This window comes from Phoca vitulina, unplaced genomic scaffold (assembly GCF_004348235.1).
Source record: "Phoca vitulina isolate PV1807 unplaced genomic scaffold, GSC_HSeal_1.0 scaffold36, whole genome shotgun sequence".
In the NCBI taxonomy this organism is placed as follows: Eukaryota; Metazoa; Chordata; class Mammalia; order Carnivora; family Phocidae; genus Phoca; species Phoca vitulina.
This window is the reverse complement of record NW_022589739.1, coordinates 1313807-1334833: the sequence shown is the minus strand read 5'-3', so window position 1 is coordinate 1334833 and position 21027 is coordinate 1313807. Positions and strand designations below refer to the sequence as shown.

General features: G+C 36.9%; 1 protein-coding gene across 9 annotated transcripts in view; it reads right to left on the bottom strand.

Moving 5' to 3' along the window:
* Positions 1–21027, bottom strand: part of SOX6 (SRY-box transcription factor 6) — a 595827-nt gene that overhangs the window by 573676 nt on the left and 1124 nt on the right. For 5 of the 9 annotated variants that reach the window (XM_032426931.1, XM_032426935.1, XM_032426939.1 and 2 more), the window contains exon 1: positions 19626–20346. The exons of 2 other annotated variants lie outside the window; for them this stretch is intronic. The gene's annotated coding sequence lies outside the window, so the exon portion shown is untranslated. Of the gene's footprint in view, positions 1–19625; positions 20347–21027 lie in introns of those variants that run through there. 2 more of the 9 variants (XM_032426936.1, XM_032426937.1) reach the window with 1 other exon arrangement.

Below are 21027 nucleotides of genomic sequence, written 5' to 3'. Positions count from 1 at the left end.
CACCCCAGAGCTACAGAATCAGAATCTGCTTTTTAATAAGATCCCCAGGTGATTTGTATGCTTAGTAAAATTTAAGAAGCACTTCTTCTCTAGCTGATAAAATGTATAAATTTCTAGAATGGTTAAAATATTCCTTGAAAAATTTCCAATAGAATCTCTGTTAGTGAGCAAGATCTATTCCAGTAACACATCCCTTATATGAAGTTAATTACCAGGACAAGATTGTAGAATTTATAACTGACCACCTACAAGGACAAGAGGTAATCATTAAGACCAAACATGGGTTCACAAAGAACAGGTCTAGTCATATTAACCTCTTTTGCTTCTTTGTCAAAAGTATTTTATTGCTTGATGAGTAATGCATTAGAAATAATTTATCTGAATTTCAACAAGCCATTTGACAAATGGTCTCAAGTATCCCTGCTATACTGTAAGTTTGTTACAGTAGGACACAGTTTTTAACCACCCTCTATATCTCTAGCATCTATCTGGCATATAGAAAATACTTAACTTGTTGAATTTTATTTAATTAAGCCTTGTGGATATACGAATAAATGTGGGCTAACTGCTAACATGCTCAACAAAGGTTTTAATAATTAATATGTTAAGAATCAGGATCCAAAAAGATCTTAAAAATAAAAACATAAAGAATAAGGAAGAGAATATGACCACAGATATGGAAAAAAAGAAAATCAGAGAACATCATGTCAACTTTATGCCAACATATTTTTAAAATCTAGAGAAAATAGATGATTTTCTGCAAAATATAAATTTACCAAAACTGACTCAGGAAAGGATGGAAAATATGAAACGACCAATAAAATACTGTTAAATATCTATCTCTTTTAAAGGTGTGAAGATCAGATGGAACTAGAGGGTATTATGCTACATGAAATAAGTCAGTCAGAGAAAGACAATTATCATATGATCACAATCATTTGGAAGTTAAGAAACAAAACAGAGGATCACAGGGGAAGGGAGGGAAAAATAAAACAAGATGAAATCAGAGAGGGAGACCAACCATAAGAGACTCTTGATCATAGGAAACAAACTGAGGGTTGTTGGGGGCGGTGGGGGGCGGGGAGAGATGAGGTAACTGGGTGACGGGCATTAAGGAGGGCATGTGATACAATGGGCATTGGGTGTTATATACAACTGATGAATCACTAAAGTCTACCTCTGAAACTAATAATGAACTATATGTTAATTAATTGAATTTAAATTAAAAAAATAATAAAGGTGTGAAGATCAAATGACTTTAGAGGTGTTTACTTTTAAAGAACTGTCAATTCCTATGCTCTCCAACAGACAAAGATGGCAATAAACAATAGATAATTCCTATGCTTTCAGAACATAGACAAGGATGGAAAGCTTCCAATTTATTTTATGAAGCTGGCATGAGCCTACTATCAAAACTCTATAAAGATAGCACCAAAATTAATTGTACATATTATATACATATACATACAGGAATACAAGGATAGTTAAGCACAAGAAAATCTATCAACACGTTTTACAGAATATTAACAAAACTAAGAAAGAAAAAAATTATTTTGTCAATAAATGCCCAAAAAATACTTGATGAAATTTTAAAACCATTCTAAACCAAAAGATCTTAATAAGTAAAGATCAAATGAATCTAACCAGAGTAAAATCTACCTGGAGTAAATGCAAACTCTTGCACTTATCCCCAAAAACAAAACAAAACAAAACCCCAGCAGCTCAAGTATAGGATGGATGACACATGGTAACTAAAAGGCCTGTGAGTTTTAGTTGGCAGTAAGATTAATGAGTCAACAGAGTGCTGTGGCTTCCATAAAAATTTAGCCTCTATTAATAAAACAATATTATCTAGAACAACAGAGGTAATAATTCTACAGCATAATGTAGTGGTTATACTCATAGATTCCAATCCTGACCGTCATGTTTTAATAATGTCACCTTAAGAAAATTACTTAATTCCTCAGTCTCAGTTTCCTCACCCATAAATTGGAAATAATAATACATACCTCACAGGTAAGACTTAAATGAGATAACACTGTGTAGATAATATTGTTCAATATATAAAACAAAATTTTAAGTTGCTCAGGCATTCTTTCACTCAACAATATCTACTGAGTGCTATTAGGTTCTAGGCATTCCTTCAGTCACTAAAAATTAAACAACAAAGAGACAAAATTCCTATCCACGTGGAGCTTATATTCCAGTGGAGAGGAGGAGGTAACTTCTCTATCACTGCTCCCCCCAGCACGGACTGAATGATCACATATATGATTTCACACCATAAAAAGAATGATTAAAACACCCTTTCGAGTCTGAGGTCCCATAAGGCAAGGACAGTGAGTCTATGATTTGAGGTATAAATACTATAGGAATACACAGAAATACATTCCCAAGTTCTAATCTACCCATAAAAGGCTTATAACAACTACCATACCACTGCCATCTCCTCCAGCTGCCCTCTCAGATACTGCACATCATCTATCCCTTTAAATACTGAACTCACTGATGGCCTCCATTACCTCAACTACTTTCCTTCTCTCCACTGGTACCCTCTTCACCAGGGAAATATCATGGAGTCATTAGTAGAAAGAGCTTAGCAAACCTGGGTTCAAATCCTAGATCTAACATAGCCAATCTGCTGCCTCTACTAGGAATCTTCTGGGACCTGGAGGTCAAGCCTGCAATCCTTGGCCATGTTTGGCTGAGACTGAGCCCTTCCTGGAGGATGCCTCCTGGGTCAACAAGACACAGGAACCTGCATCAAAAAAGCCTTGATGGCAATAGAAGGTTACCAACTCCACATCCCAATCTCAGCCAGCTGTCCTCTACTTGTACTTTCTAGGACTTAGAGATTAGGTCTGTAATCAGTGACCAAGCCATGCTGCACCTGACCTCCCTGGGGAATGCCTCCTGGGTCAAGTTCCCTGTCTGTTACCTGTCACCTCTTTTTTTTTAAGATTTTATTAATTTATTTGAGAGAGCACAGAGGGAGAGTGGAAGGGAAAAGCAGGCTCCCCGCTGAGCAGGGAATGCGGGGCGGGGGGGGGGGGGGGCTCAATCCCAGGACCCTGAGATCATGACCCGAGATGAAGGCAGACACTTAACCAACTGAACCACCTTGGCGCCCCTACCTGCCACCTCTTTAAGTTCACCACTGCTTCTTTGGTTATTGCCACAAACTTAGACCTGAGAAAACATACAACCAAACTCATTCTGTACCCAAATTACCTCATCTCCACAAATTATGAAACTCAAAAACGATGATATTGACCTTATAATAAAGGAATTTTCATTCCAATTGATTTGTTGATTTGCAGCTGAAGAGATTCTCAAAGTACCTATTAGTATAAAATAGTATTCCCTCTCAATAGTACTCTAGAGTCACTGTGTTGGGAAAACTGCAGGATGCTTTCGCATCACATTCTAATAGTATTCATTTTTACCCCCTCAATAAAGTATTTTGAATATTCTTTACTTTGGGCCAGATTTTCCTTTTAAAAACATTCACTTTAATAATAGATAATGCTGGGCGCCTGGGTGGCTCAGTCATTAAGCGTCTACCTTCGGCTCAGGTCATGATCCCAGGGTCCTGGGATCGAGCCCCGAATCGGGCTCCCTGCTCCACAGGAAGCCTGCTTCTCCCTCTCCCACTCCCCCTGCTTGTGTTCCCTCTCTCGCTGTGTCTCTCTCTGTCAAATAAATAAATTTTTTTTTAAAATCTTAAAAAAAAAAAAACAGATAATGCTTACATGGCACCCACCATGTGCCAAGCACTGTTCTAAGCACTTGTATTTACTCACTTATTCCTAAAACAACACTAAGACGTGGGTACTATTTTACAGATTAAAGTAACAGGTCTATGTTCACACTGCTAGAAATTAGTGGAGTATGCTCTTAGTCACAATGTCAAGCTCACTCTACCCCAAACTAATTCTCCAGCACTGTACAGGTAAGAGGAATAAAATTATAGTCAGTAAAGGATTTCTACTGTTCAGAATGCTTGACAAAGAAAGAACAGATTTTAAAAACATAATCTTAAATGTGGGAGAGGAGGGATGACAACAATAAAAATTCAAGGGAGGAGAGTTGTTTTAAATTTGGGGGATAGGAGGAAATTCAAAGCACTAGTATTTTTCAATATTATCTTGCCCTAAAATTGACATTCTATGCAACCCATGCATCTGTCTTCAGGTTGAAATCATTAAGCGCTTAAAAAGAATTTTAACATCTGTATCTAAAAAGAAATGTAAATAGACCCAGTTCTTACCTGATGGCTGCTCACTGTCTACTGCAATATATAAAACACCAACTGAGAGATAACTGGCCTCAATGGCCTTCCTTTACATTGCTAGAACAGATAGAAAGAAACATATCAACTCAGAAAGAAACTTAAACATGTAATGGAAAGTGGGGAAAGTTAAAAAAAAAAAAAAAAAGGTAAAGAAAACAAGTGTTTCTAAGTCCAGAGAGAGATCTGTTGCTGCACACAATAAAGGTGGTATGCCTATAAGCCAAGAGCCAATCATCAGTGACCTTCAAAGACCTTATTTATGCAACACAGTGCTCTCCCTTAGCAGGAACAGAACCTTATAAGCAAAAGAACACAAAAGATAATGGGTCATCAAATGGAAATAACACATCTAATAACCCAAAGGACCAGTTCAAGAAATTCTCTTGAATTTGAGAATTTCTGTATGTGAATGTGAAGCTGATAGAAATATAGGAAGTCCTCACATTGCACTATACCATGTTAACTGAAACTAGTGCAGTTTGGAGCCAGGTTCTCACTTTGCAAGGTTTTATAGTAACTGAGATCAAACCATGAAATCTGAACTGTGTAAAGATGAGATCAGAACTATGCAAAGAGAGGATACAGTTCTGATATAACAGAAATTTTAATTAACATCAGGCCATGCAAAGCAAGGATGGCCTTAAAACTGAACCTACTGAAATTCAACATCTCATAAGAGTACGTTTAGCTCCTGATTATCCTGATTATCCAAGCTCCTGATTATCTAGTTTGTAGATTATCTGTGGGAAATCTCATGACTTTCTTGCCTATTACAGACAGCTGTATTATATAGCAGAAATACTATGGGACTTCAAGCCAGTACATCTGGGTTTAGATTATGTTTCTGCCACTTAATAGCTATGTGACCTTGAGCAAGTCCTTTTCTCTCTCCAAACCTTATTTTCTCTGTGTATAAAATAACGATAATTACATCTACCTCCTAGAGTTGTTTTGCAAATGAAATAATAAAATAATAATCACTAATATTTAATGAGAGCTTACAACAAATCAGGCACTCTTCCAACTGTGCTTTGTATATTGAAACCTCTCAAAAACTATGATACAGGCTATTATCTCTATCTTATGAAAACATCCAAAAATATGTCTGGCATATGGCAATTGCCCAATATATGTTTGGTGATATGCATCTATTTCATTACTCAGTATTGCCTCTATCCATGGCAGTGAATAGGTACAGAAAAGAAAACAGGAAAATCTGAAATCTGTTCATGTATTAGATGCTTCAAAAAACTGTTGGAAGAGGAGAATTCAGTTCTTACTGAAAATTGGGGGCAGGGGTATTCTTATTCCTAGAAATTCCTTTATCCTTCTCCTCTTGCGTGCTACTTGTACTCCAAGATTCTGGAAGAGGTTAACTAACAGACTTCAAAGACAGCCAACTCTGTTGGTGACAGAAACCATACTCAAAAACCTGGCACTGGCCACAGCTGCCAGCCTCGCCAAACACATGCAATGAATTGATGGCTGTGTCCCAATGCCCTGCCTATCTCATCCAGCCCAACCTCCTTCACAGACACAACCCTTCAGATGCTAACACTTCCTTCCAAAAGTTCTCATTAGCCGCTTTAGGTTAGAAAGCAAGGGCACTGTCTAGGATCACACTGTGGAAATGCACTCTATCAAAATTGTCTGGGAGAGTGGAGAGAAGATGATAGAAATATTACAGTTTTTGCTAATGTGTCCACCAGCATAAATTCATTTATTCAGTTAAATTCTTAGCCATTTGTCACTTTAGTTGGCAGAATGGACATGGTGCCTTGAGACTGATATAGAACAGGGAATTTTGTTGAAAGTTCTTTGGGAAGAGGCAGCCCAGAGCCCTATCCTAGAACAGTATAAACAGGATGTCAGAGCTGAAATCTCTTTGGAGATCATCAAACTTCCCATTCTACCCATGAAGAAAATAATTCCTAGAAAGAAGTGACTTAGCCAAAGTCACCCAAAGTTTATTGGCAGAGCTGAACCTCCCAAACTGAGTTGCTATTAAACCACAATGCCCAACAAGTATATCAAGTGAGAGGAAAGAGAAAAAGAGAAAATGAGAGAGAGCCAAAAACAATGCTAGCCTATAGCCATCCCTCATTGCTGCCTTTCTCACCTTCCCCATCTTCTGCTCTAATTGTACATAAATCCAAGGAAGGCTGAGTAAGGAAGCAACAAAGGGCTTCAGGCATTTGGGGAAATAGTGACTCTCCACTTGGTTCTCTTCTCTTGCAACATGATAAACACACTTAACTATGGAATCTCACTGACCCCTTCGCGCTAACAAATGACTCAAATTGCTTTGCTTTGAAGAATAAAGGATGGCTTAAGTCAAAATATGGAAAGAGCCCAGATGTCCATTGACAGATGAATAGATAAAGAAGATATGGTATACAATGGAATATTATTCAGCCAACAAAAGGAATGAAATCTTGCCATTTGCAATGATGGGGATAGAACTAGAGGGTATTAAGCTAAGTGAAATAAGTCAGTCAGAGAAAGACAAATACCATATGATTTCACTCTTACATGGAATTTAAGAAACAGATGAACATAAAGGAAGGGAAGGAAAAATAAAATAAGACAAAAACAGAGAGGGAGACAAACCATAAGAGACTCTTAACTATAGGAAACAAACTGAGGGTTGCTGGAGGGGAGGTGGGGGGGGTGGGGTAACTGGGTCATGGGCAATAAGGAGGGCACTTGAAGTAATGAGAACTGGGTGTTGTATGCAACTGATGAATCACTAAATTCTACCTGTGAAACTAATAATACAGTATGTTAAATTGAATTTAAATACAAAAAATGTTAAGGGATGGCTTAAGTCTGTCCCTCTCTCATATTAGAGTCCTGTGAAAATGCCACACTACTGTTTTCTGAACCTCAAATGCTGATAAATCTGTAGCCTCACTCCCTGTCTTAGGTTTCCAATGGTTGGCTACATTCTTCACAGGGATCCTGTCCCAGGAGAGTGTTCTCTGGAAACCATGCTTTTCCTCTTTGACTTATCATACCCATTCCCGTCTCTCCTATTTACTTTTCTATTTCACTGGGGTCCAAAGTGAACTCACACATCCCAAGAGTACACTATAAATTTACGGATATGTACTTTTTTAAAAGTAAGAAAAATTAATCCTTACTTAAATTTAAATACAAAGTAACACTCTGGGTCTATATGTCAGACATTAATGTGTCACATCCTGTAGCAGAGGAAAGAGAGGGGAGTGATAATGGATAATAATATCTAGTTTTTAACTAAAGTAACCTTCAACAAATGTTCAAGTGGTTTAAAAAGATCCTTCCAAAGAGACTATAGTTTGAGGATAATATGAATAATATAGGCCTTCATGACAGTAATACTAAGACTCAACTAGCACTTGTACTGTAGTAGCAGCCCTTTAGGGGCCACATTACAGGATATCTAGCATCACTAACAGTGTACTTTATCCTGTTGTACTTTGACATATTAAATAATAAGAATATGAAGCCATTGCAATCAGTAAGACATTTAAAAACTAAGCATATAGATATAAATTTTTATAATGGCTGCAATTTTTCCAATAATGTTCAAAATCATACAATATTCAATCCTTTATTTTGCAAAATTTCACAAAACTGAATGTTAAATGCTTAGAAACCTCTTCTAAATTTCCTTAGTTAGAAAAGACAAAAAGCCACACTATTAGAAAAGCCCTCGTTCTTCTTGCTATTAAAATGGCTAAAATAAAACACAGAAAACAAGATGGCAACAAATTTAAATAAACTCCCTTGCTAAAAATCAGAGCTGTCGCAGTGCACAGCTCTGGGTAACCATTTACCTAGAATGACATGTGAATAATGTCCTCTGAGGTTGTACGGTGAGTACTGCCACAGCATCGGAAGTTGCATAGAAAACATAGCTGAAGATCTGAAAAAGAAACTTACGTCATGTAGGATGCCTCTTTTTCAGATAAATAAATGTATATATTCTTAACATGCCTCAATTTATGATATTTGATAGGCAAAGTGCTACTTCTGAGTGAGCCACTATAATAAGTACCAAAGAAGACATAATCTCAACAGTGTTACTTTTCTAAATAAAAATAATTTTTAGGGAAGACTGGTTAAGTGTAACCACTGGTGAAATGGTTACCCAAGCTGGACTAAAGGGGGGACGAAATAGGCATAAGATGACAGAGATAGCACAGTGGACTTCACTAACTACATCGTTCATAGCCAAGCAATTGGAACACAATGTTGAAGCCAAGTACTGCAATGATGATGCAATTACTTTTTAAAATAAAACCTGTAAACCATAGTAAAAGCTTTACAATGCTTTGAAATGAAATGGGAAGTAACCATGAGGATTATTTGCACTACCCAGAGGTTCCACTGCTTATCTCATGGAAAAGTTTCCAAACTTAAGGAGTAGGAACAACAACAACAACAACAACAACAAACCTAGTGTATCAAATGTGCTGACCTTTTATGTGAGGCAAGGAGCTGTAAGTGTGTGTTACCAAGTAGCTAACTAGCTAGCTAACTAGATACATACATACAAACCATCATACAAACTTAATCTGTCCCTTCAAAGTAAAGGTGACATTTTATCAAATGAGAAAGTAAATGCTTTTCAAAACAGATTTGTGCTATGAAAAGTTATTTTGAAAACATATGTTTGGAAACGATTCCATCATAGTGTGATTTTGTTACCAAAAATTCTATGTCTATCAACTACAAAAACTCTCATCTGTTTTCAATTTTAAAATTGGCAACAGAATATTCCAACCTGTTTAATGATGTTCCGAAGAGTTTCAATGGGTTTTGAGTCCATTTATTAAAAATATTAAAATGCTATATCTTCAACTTCATTGCCAAAAACAACTGATTGCCATCAGGGAAGATTTTAACATATTTTTGTGTATTTTGTGTATAGGATTAATAAATTAGTAACACAATTTAGTAAGTGCAAATAATGATGTACTTCTTCCGTTTGGCTCTATTTTTCTTTTTGAGGTATAATTTTCAGCTATGACAGCATTAAAACCATGTAGTAAAGTAAACTGAACTTAGAACCAAGCTTATACATCATTTCATCACGAAGTGTTAAACTGACTTTTTAAAATAACAAAGAATGTTAAATTATAGGGTTTGGTGGAACCACGGTTAGTTTTAAAATATTATTTATTTTATCTGTATCTCTTTTTAATATCAACTTATGAATGTTTTATAGCATACATTAGCACACTAGCACATGTATATAATTTTAAATAAATATGCACATGTATTAGGGTGCATTCTCATAAACATTTTGCTGATCGTCTGCTCTATCCAAAAAGTTTGAAACTTTTCTATTCTATCCTATTACAGAACTCTATTATAGTCAGAAGTTCTCCCAAATAAGCCTTAAAATTATCTTGCCAGAGGAATTCTTCCAGCCTCACCCTTAGCAACAATACTCTCAGGTTACCCTTGGGCTATCCAAACCACTTAAGATCTCTATTTCCTTCTCTCTTTAAGCATCCTAAATTCTGCTCCTTTCACCTCAGCTACTGAAAATGCTACATTCACCATAATCAAGCAGGGAAGATATTCAAATAAATATTATGTTAATAATCAAACATATTTACTTTTAAGATGCATTAGCAATATACTTATTTAACTTATTTAGTGGAGGCTTTGAGACAATTTAGGATGATCAAATAATTTAATGCCCCCTTACTAAATTTAATAAAATTATATTTGTGTTTTTATATTATATCAGATGTAAATTTGTTAAGTAAGCAAACCCAAAGAATATATAACCATAGCCTAAATAAAATTTAAAGGACATTGATTCAAATGTCCTATTTATTTGGCATATTAATCACAGAAACTAGTGTACATGTACATCAAAAAGGAAGAAGAAAATAACCCAAAGATGTAAAAGTGGTGCTAAGAAAATTCAGAAGAAAACATTAGCATACAATATAGGGGGTATACTTTTCCATATACTTTATTCAAATAGCTCTTGGTAACTTTAATGAGTTTTCCATGTGGACATAACGAAGAAATTAAACACAAAACTACACAACTAAGACATGGCTAATTATGATGAGCTCTTTGGAAAAGGTCCCAAGGTGTCATAATTAAAAGCTGAGCTATTTTTCATTCTTTCCCTGCCATGCCATAAATAAGAATTAAGAGTACCCAAGTTCACTAGTCCCACCCAATTTAGGTTGTTATATATATTCACCTCAGAGAAAATAAGCCTCTTACAAAATGCTATACAATTTAAATTCAGTGTACATGACCCTACATTAGCATACCTGTAAATCACACAAACCTATACAAAAGTACAAGTGGAGGCCTTCTCTGGAACTGTTGTCTGCAAAAGTTTAAGGAGTCTAACCTAAGAAAAGCTGAACTTTTCTTTTAATGTTTTAGAATATTATATTAAAAATAAAAATAAATATTACAATTTTAATTGTTTCAATATTTAAATTCTTCTTTAAACTTCAGTATATCTATTTTCAATGTGATCTTTATAGTGGGAAAGAACAACAGCTAAGAAATTTTTAAAAGTCCAATTTTCCTCCAGTGTCTATTTGGATCTTCAGACTCAAGAGTAATAAACGTTCCTGAGACTTGGTTAACTAATATGCTGTGTTCCAAGTTAGTTAAGCTTTGTTTAGTTGCTTTATGATTTCAATTTTTATCTTCTTTTGGGGGGGGAGTTGCTTCTTATTAAAGAACTCAACTGAAAGTTCTAAAGGGAAGTTCTTAAAAGCATCATAACTGATTTAATATGACTAACAGGATGTTTTTAAACTGTTCTATGGAACTTTTGTATCTTTTTTTTTTTCATCCTTAGCCTCAGAGCCTTTCTTTTTAATGGAGAGATTTCATCATATTTTTCATGTCATGGATCAACACTGCAACTGTCCACCATGCAAAAACAGTGGTAAGGAAAATTATAGGTTAGGCCATTAGAAACCAGAGCCATAACTTCTCCAGCCTATGTGACCACCAAGCCCTTTTCAGAAAGTGATTATGTCACAGTCATATAAGCTGCAAATCTCAATACGTGTGTTTAATTTGAAGAACAAGTCATTAAACACCAGAAAACTTCCAAGCCAAAACCAGCAAAGAAGGCTTGTGGGCTCAGAGAAAAGGTATTCAAAAAGTCATTGCAAAACATAAGATCCCAGATTACAAAACTGAAGAGGGTGGATTTAGCATCCCTCTTTGAGAGTGATCAAAAGTAGAGAGGGGCAGTTGCTGTTACTACTGCTCTTGCTACTGTTTCATTACCATCATTGTGAAATAATAATTTCTATGTCATCCAAAAATTTTGAATCACTCTAAGGATGATTTTATGTTCATATTATCCCTCAATAAAAAAGAAGTTAGGAACATGCCAACTCTATAGTTAGAAAAACTTAATTACAAATGTGAGGCCCAAAGACCTGTAACAAATAAAAGAAACTCAGAAATAACACACAGATCTAAAAATTTCCAGATATTGGCCTTTTTCTAAGACCATGCTTGCCAACTGAAAAAAAAAAAAAAAAGTTTTTTATAGTGCAAGATACAAGATTTTATTAACTCATAGTACTGATCACCTATTCATATATTAATAAGCAACTTACTTTAATTTCAATACTTAGTTGAAGTATTTGAAGAAAAGGAGTAATATGAAAAATTCCTCTGTACCTTAAAATGTACTCATAATGTCCCTGACCACAAAACTGAGCTAAGAAAGAGAAGTGTAGCAGTTAAGCTGCTAGCTTATGGCTACATCACATTCATGATCAGACGTGGCCTTTCTAGAAGTCACAAAGACACAAATATAAGACTTTCCAGTGTCAGAACTACAGAATAATCAATAATGGTATCAAATGTTTCCCATATGTCCAATGACTTTATTCCCACATACGTCAAATAACCTATTCTTAATCATCCTTTAAGTCACAGCTCAAGGGCCACCTCCTACTAGAAGCTTTCCTTTACATAGGTACTTCTGCTCTTATACCTATCTCCATTATAACAACCAGCACACTGCATAGAATTACCTATATTCATACCTCCTCCTTGCATTTTCATCTTTGAAATCACGTAATCAAGTGGTTCCCACCTTTTCCCAGCCAAGGATCCTTTCATTAATCCTCCCTGCTGAACCCCATATTTTGAGAGAGAATTGCCTAGAAAACTAGCCACACTTACTATGTAAATCATTTTCTAATTTTTACTAATCAGGATATATAACTGATATTTAATGTTTCTGATCAGCAAAATATTATTCATTTATACATTGGTATATGGGAAATGCAGCATTGGTTTGGCTCTGGAAATAAGTATGAAGATAAAATAAATGAACATTGACATTATATAGAAGAGACTAGGAAAAAAAAAAAAAAGGAGGGCCAAAAAGCCAGCCCTAATTTATGACACACAAGCTTTGTTTATAGTGAATAATACCCTGAAGCAAAACCCAACTGAAACATTTATTCATATCAGGTAGGAAGTTAGACAGTGTGACTGGTAAGGTTATCTACCCTGCATACCTTTTATTGAATGAGGCAATGAATCTGAAAGCACTTTGAAAACTGTGCTTCTATAAAATGTAAGAGAATTAAAAATTAGCCTTCTCATGACAAAGTTCTACTGATCACATAATTATTGTCAAGTAACCCTAATACCATTGTCCAGAACTGTTCTATGAACTTCTGTGCACAGTATCTTCAAACTGAATCTTCCCAACATCCTTATCATCTGGTAAATTCTATCACAATCCCATTTTAAAAACTAGGAAATCAAGACTTAAAGAGGTTGCATATCTTTTCCAAGGTCATACAATTAGTTTAGGAAATAAGACTCCAAAGGAAAGATTCAAGAAATAAAAATTAAAAGTTTAATATTGGTTTTCTCACATGCAGGTCTATCATTCAAATGAAGAATATAGGTTTCCATTTTTTCTTTAAATGAAACCAAAAGAAATCAGATTAAGATGTGTATATTTGACACAAAGAACTTCCTGGTGTTAATCACTGAAGTACATAAACAAAGGAGATTATAAAATCTCGTTCTTTGCAGGCTTTCAAAATAAAGAGAGCTTCTTAACTGATTAGAATGGAGAAAGGGTGATCGATACACCCTTGGAGGATGCAGGATGACAGATGAAATGACATTTCAAAATCTCTTAGAGTCCTTAGAATTGGGATTTTCTCAAATTTGAGAGCTGGACATCCAAACTCTGCATTTATCCCAAGTCTGCCAGGTTACTAATGAATTTTCCTTTCTAGGAAAGAAAGGAAGGAACACATATTGTCTGTATTTCATATAAGAGTAAAAGAAACAGACTATGTAATTCACCAAAGATTTCATAGCAAGTATGTGGGGAAGCTGAAATGGGAAGCCAGATCTGTATAATGATAAGCACAGTACCACTTCAACAGTAATTTCAACAGGTATTAAATATTTATTTTATACCAAGCCCTGAGCTTAGCGCTTTACATTCATTTATCTCATTTAAACCTCACAATAATCCTATGATGTAGATATTATTATTACTCCCATTATAGAGATAAGAAATGGAGGGTTAGGGATTACACCATGGATATATTGGGGGTGAACTGGGTGGCTGACTTCTAAGTAGAAGAGGTTCAATGCCCATGGAGATAGCTGGAGATTATTTCTGAGAAAATAACAACACTGCTGGTCTTTGATATTCTTTCCCAAGAAAGAGTGATAAATTATTCTCTCTTAGTCAGGAGCATTCTTCTCCAGTTCTACCAATGACTTGCTTAGCACCATGACAACTGCAGCTAAATTTCCCCACCTACCAAATATCAAAAATCTTTAATAGAAAGGGAAATCCTTAAAAAATAGACTTGTGACTTCAAAAATGCCCTTCAGGGTGCCTAGAATTTAGTAAGTGCTCAATCATGTTACCCTATGATCTGTTTCTAAAGTATGAAAGGAAACATTTGCAACCATGTCTCAGAATGAGTTCCATTTGAAATCTATGCTCCTTATTAAAAAGAAAAGAAAAGAAAAGAAAAAGAAAAAACCTGTTACATTTTCTTTTCTCTACATATTGTGCTTGTGTAGTCGTGGAAAGTAAAGCATCTTTAATTTTCTTTGTCTACCTTTAAAGAACTACTTTTCAAAGAAGAGAAGAGATTGTGCTCGGTGAAGTCAAAATCACAAATAGCACTAAAGTCCCTTTTTGCATTTGAATGGATATATTAAAGATAGACAATTCAATTCATCTCTTTAAGATGCCTAGAAACAACAAATTATTGAAGGCAGTAGGGATAAAAGATCATGTAAAGGGTTATCTTGTGAGATTTTTAGAGAAGAAAGAGATCAAGGGAGAACTTGAAATGAGAGAATATAGAATATTTGCATAGATGCTAATACGCATATCACATAATGCACTTTGAATTTACCTTATATTTATTAAGCTTATTTATACAGGTCAGCATCAAAAAGCGCCAAATCAACATACTTAAGTAATTTTGATTCAAAATAGTTTAAAATACAAAAACTCTTAAAGAATTTCACAATATCACATTAGGCTCCTTCAATACAAGGTGCTTCAATCCAAAGAAAATTTTAAAAAGCTTTATAAACCAGGGGAGCTTAGTAAATAAAATATACCAGTGAATTCCTTGCTACATGTGCCAGAGTAGAATGTTCGTAGAGAAATATAGGGAAATAGAAAATCTAGAAAATTACAGAGTAGCAAATTCAAGCTAGTTACCAAAGATGCAAAATGTTCTGAAATATATACAACATTGGACTACCAATTGTTAGATTTTTCTAATTTCACTATTCAATCCCCAAATAATTACAGGTTAAGATATTAACCCAGTTCTTTATAAATAAAGCCAAACAACTCCCTATAAATGCAAAAAGATAACCCTCTAGATAAATATAAAGATTTCTATAGCTTCAAATGATTGTTTTTCAGTTGAAGTAGTACAAAAGAGAATGCCACTACACATTTTCATACCATTAAAAGGTAAAGAAGAACATTTCAGAATTCTTTAAACATTTTGAAAAGGAGTTTTTTCCAATATTATATACTGTGCAGGTTAGGGAGGATTACTAAACATATCAGTATTATAAAGTAGAAATAACTGGACATTTGATTTTTAAATGTATTTTATTAGTTTATAATAGATTACAGCATCTACAATTAACCTCAGAAAATAATTCACATCATTCCTAAAGATGAAAGTTTTTTGAGTGAATAGTAAAATATGAGTAATAGATAAGGGGTCTTAAAGGAGCAAGAAGAGATTCTGAATATAAACAAGGCATCATTCTGGTAAAAGGAAATACAAACAACTAGAATAAAAATAGTTGATGCACAAAAGCCATAATGAGGGGGTAGCTCAAAAAATAACTTCTACTTTGAATGGTTTGGATGAAATACAAATTATCTACAGAAAAGTGTGGACTGGCATAAATGTTTGTACAAAATTATAAGTGTATTTCAAGAAGTATGCAAGAGGCAACCGCCTGCATGATGCACAAGGTCCCGGCAATGCTCTGCTTAAGTGCTAGTGCACAGAGTCCAAACCACTGCATTTTAATTACTATGCAGCCTCAGATATATTGCCTTTGATATGGAAATGTTCTTGTTCTCTCATCTTCACATATGGTCTCATGCACAGAAATCTTTATCTGATTCATAAAAAATAAACTAGAATCCAATCTCAACACCTGACCTCAGTGCTTAGAAGTTTTTTACTAAGCATGGTGTCACTATAAAAAGAATGGCTAATATTGGTGTAAAGTTGGATATTTTGAGCAACGATATGAAGGATTTACAGTTAAGAACTGAATTGATACTGCTTCTCTGAGGTTTTAGGATTTCATGTTCCCTTCTTTGAGACTACCACAGATTTGAGGAAAAACAGACCAGTACCCTTTTTTGGAGGTGAGAGAGTCTGTAGTAGATTTAAATGATATTCCATCTTACAACCTCTACCCACATTCTTCAATTGATATTTTTATCCAAATTATGACAATGGATACTTAAAACTTGAAAGCTCTATAAAAAGCCATAACACAAATTTAAAATTATTTCCACTTTGACTAAATATCTAATCAAAATAATTACCTAAAAAGCTTTTACCCTCTTCCACAGAACAAGGAAAATAAAAACACCCTTCCTATAAATGGATAAAGAATATATAATGAGAGGATGATGAAAGTTCCTGATATAACTCTTACCAAAACAATTAGTTCTCAGATCACAGTTGAAAAATATCAGGCAAAAAGGATATGCTGTATATTTAAAATGCACTTACATCTAATAAAAATTGCTTTTCATAGGCTATACCAGAGTGCCAGCTTTTTTTTTTTTAACTTGAGTATGTTGAGATTCAGAATATAATTTAATCAGTAGAAAATGTGGAGTTAGGATGAAAACATAGAATGGTCAATATACTATTTTCTTTTTTTAGGAAAAAAATAATAGGAGAAAGCCATATTTCTTAAACAATAAGCAATTCAAATGCAAAGACAGTCCATTTCTTCCTCTAAAAGGCAATGAATATTTGTTCACTTATTAGCAGATTTCTATAATAAAATCTGTTCTCACATACCCCCATAACTTGATAATTCTGAAATAACCCAGATTAATTTTATTTAAAAAAAACAGGAATATGACCCATCTAACTTCATGACAGCAGATAATACGTCCCATCTGCGAATCATCTTGCTGTATGTTATCTGTGTTTTATCATTTCTAGTACCTGTCTGTGCCTGATATGGTACTCTCAGACACATTAGCTGGATGGAATGTTTCACTTGACTTCAAAAACATCAATTGATATATATGCACCCCTAAACTATATTTAAACAAATAGCTCTTAGATCAAAGTTTTAGTTGTACCATACTACTCTTTTATATAATGCTGTTTGTACATAGTGAAAAAGTGTGTATGAGTTGTCTCACAAGAGAATTATTTCAAACTTAGATATATAATCTAACAAAACTGAAAAGTACAGGAAATACTGAAAGGGTTAAAGCCAATGTATATTAAACCTTGTTAAAAGGAAAATTCATTTATTCCAGTACCTATTATACTAATTGAAAGTGAATTATTTAAAACATCACTAATTTCTTCAATATAAGATGTGTAGCAATTTCATCAGGGGCCACCACCCAATAATTCCTAAAAGTCAAATAGAAACAGACATAAAATCTCAATAATGACACCAAAAATATCATATATGTATTTAAAGTAATATACTTTAAGACCCTATAAAAGAAAGATTTGCTAAGTATGTTAACATATTTTCAATGTATGCTTTTCCCTTACTAAAAAAAAAAAAAAAAATCTGTTACTTTCTGCTACTAAAGAAAAAATATCCAATAGACAGTATAATATTCCTACTGAATGTCACCTCTTCTAGGTATTCAGTTAGTGAATTCATTATAGAATAGAAATAGCTGAAGGTATAGATATTCATACTGCTTTATTATTTAATATAATATATATGATATATTATATATAATATATAGTATATATAATTTATTATTATTTAATATATTTAACACTTATCTTTATAGTATAATGTTGAGTGTTGTAGTTACACAATGTACTATTGTAGGAGTTTGTATCATGTTCCATAATAATAAACTTATAAATATTTCTGCTTTTTAAAAAATATATAGACTCTGAGAAAGTTCCTTTTCATTGCTTCCAAAACAAAAACTAAGAACAACAATAAACAGCATAAATGATAAATAAAAAACTATGGAGTTTTGTCACTAAAAGTAAAGGAACATGGTGGGAGAGCAGAGAAGAAAGGGGGTGCTGGTGGTACATGGAAAAAGTGACAGGGGATGTCAGTTTGCCTAAGGAATTAATGACCTATATCTTGTCTAGATCCTGGTTTCTTATTGCCTTTGGTCATAAACTAGATCTAATTGTGTGCTGCATACTTGCTTGCTTTCAGAGTCTGAAGGATTTTTTTTTTTTTTTGGTTGTTCATTGTTGTTCTTGTTGTTGTTTTAGAATAGGAATATTCTATTTATTTTTTATTTATTTTTATATTTATTCTTTATTTATAAGGTTTTCAAAAATGTAGGAGAAAAAAATCTACATGTCATTTGGCCTACTATCCATGTGCTCACATGTGTGTATTCAGGAAGATATTCTCAATAGTGCATAGATAATTCATTTATGATCTGGTAGAGTTTTTAAAAATTCAGTCATAAGTTTCCCTCTACTAAAAGAAAATTAAATACTTCACTGGTTCAATAAAAAGCAAATGCAACTAAATAAACTGTGTCCTCCATCTCCCACAGACAGGTGCACTCTTGCTGCCATAGAAAAGCTAACACTATCCCACTAAACTTGTGGAAGGCTTAGGATGTTTGCTTGTTTGTTTTAAAATAAAGAGAATAGGTATCAGACATAACTGAGTGGCCTAGGAATAAGGGGAGGAAGGAGACTGATGAAAGTACCTAATGCTGAGTGTTGAATTCCACGGTAACTGCACAGGGTGAAAGAGGGAAGGTCATGTTCATGGCTATAGAAATCTGGTCTCCACCAGAGAGTGCAGGCTAAAGCTGACCTGAGGCTGGGGTCTGAGAAGCTAGGTAGGAAGTGCAAGCACCATTCTGGGTACAGAGAAAACAAGGCTCCTAAGAACCCCAGGCTGAACAAGAGTGATACAGGAAGAGTCTGCAGATCTTTCCAGGCTTGCCCCACAGTGAACACTAGCAGCCCCAAGCGGCTAGGCCTGAAGGGGGAAAATAGAAACTGCAATCAGGGCATAGAAACTCTCAGACCTCTAGCGTGGGAGTAGGAGGGAGCACACAGACAGGTGAACAGTCCAAACTAGAAGCCTAAAGCCCCTACCCAAGCCAAGGTACAATGTCAAGCCTGGGCTGGTCCTACTGGATTAGTGCAGATAGAGGGGCACTAGCAGACCTCCCCCATGGAAGGGTTATGGAAAAGACGTATACTGCCAGATTTTACTCTGCATCCCCTTTCCTCATTCAGTCTGTAGCCTGCTGCTGGTGTCCCATTTACCCCTCTAACCAGCAGTTCCCCCTCAGCCAAAAAATAAAGAGAGGAAACAGGAAGAGATGGAGGAGAAAAAGAGAGAGGAGAGAAATCAAAGACAAGACTACACTGTCAGTCTTCCCTGGTACCAGGTCCTTCCAGGGCTGTCCTGGTAGGTTCGGCCTTCCCTCGGGAATTCTGTAGCCCGGAACAGATTTGAGTGGACCATGTCCGCCAAGCCCGTGCCTATGGGCCTCGGGGATGAGGTGCTGAGTGGGCAAGCTAATTATACATGTGGCATTTGGGCAGCCGACCGTCCAGTGACACCTTACCTTATGAGGAAACGTCAACCCCAGCAACTGTTCAAAACAAAATGCCATCGCGGGATCAGCTTCGCCGGCTCTTGGCCCGTTCAGGATTGCTTTTCCCACAGCCTCTCGCACTTAGTGCAAGAATGTGGCCTGGGTAGGCCAGCTGTGGGCGGGCGGACCAGCCAGGGTGGGGGGGACAGGCGGGGCGGTCCTTGCCAGGTGTCCGTCCTGTCCCCCCTCTCCATGGACCAGCTTGCGGACCCGAGCACTTGACCTTTTTATTCACCAAACCCACCTCCTAGAAATAGACTGGGCGGGGCTGTATCTGTTCTCCTTGGGACCGGGGGGGGAAAACCTGGGCATGTGACTATAAAGGGCAGAAGACAGGAGACCCTGGGGAGGCGGGGGAGAGGGGCACTCTCGCATCCCGACTCCACTGGGCTGTTGTCTGGGCCACCCCACCAGGGCCAAAAGCCTGGCCGCGGAGTGCGCGCCGGGGTCCAGCGCCCCGGACAGGGACGTCATCCGAGCGCCCCATTGACAGTGCAGCGGGAGGTCCCGAGCCCAGCCCAGTTCGCCGCAGCCACGGCTTCGGGCCATCTCGAGACCTAAACTTCAAGCACGGCCCTGGGAGGAGGTCACACACACAGAAGCAGCCGGGGACAGCCCATCTCGCTAACAGCCCAGCCCCGCCAGCACAGTCGAAGACTTATTTTTAGTCCCCAAATAGGGGCAGCATTCAATATCTGGTAATTCATACAAACCTTTTCAAACTTGGTCAGCCTAAGAGAGCTTAAATAAAACTCAAAACACGCAGGCAACAACCACCTTTTATCTGCTCGGAACACACCAATTCTCTTTTTATCTGAAAGCTCCGCAGAGCGCCCGGGAAACGGAGCTAATCTAGCCTCCGCAGCCGCGGGCCGCTCCTCCTGGAGCCGGAGCACAAGCCCAGCAGCCTTTGCACAAGCCCCTTTCCTTCTCTGACGGGCCCTTTAAGGGAGAAGGAAGAAAGTAGCTCCCCCGGGAGCAACCAGGCACCGGCTGGACCCCGGACGGGTGGCAGCACCGCCCCCCGGCCTGGGCCAAGCCTCAGAGCTGCGGATCTCGGCCGGTCCGCGGAGAGGACTGCGGGCGGCAGGGCCCGGGCAGGGCGCCGAGGAGGACGGAGGGCGCCGGCGGGCGCCGGCGGAGCTCAGGGCCGCGGGGTGGGAGAGCGCGGGGCGGGGAAGATACGCACCGGCGACCGTGCGCCGGGCCCGGGGACTCCCAGGCCGAGCCCGCACCAGGCAGGGCTGGGCGGCCCCTCACACACGCCCCCGCCGGCCCAGCACCACTGCCCTAGCGTCCCGAGCAAAGAGGACCACAGATTAGCACTTGGGTTTCGGATTGTCTTGGAGTTCGGTTTGTTTATTCCTAAAAA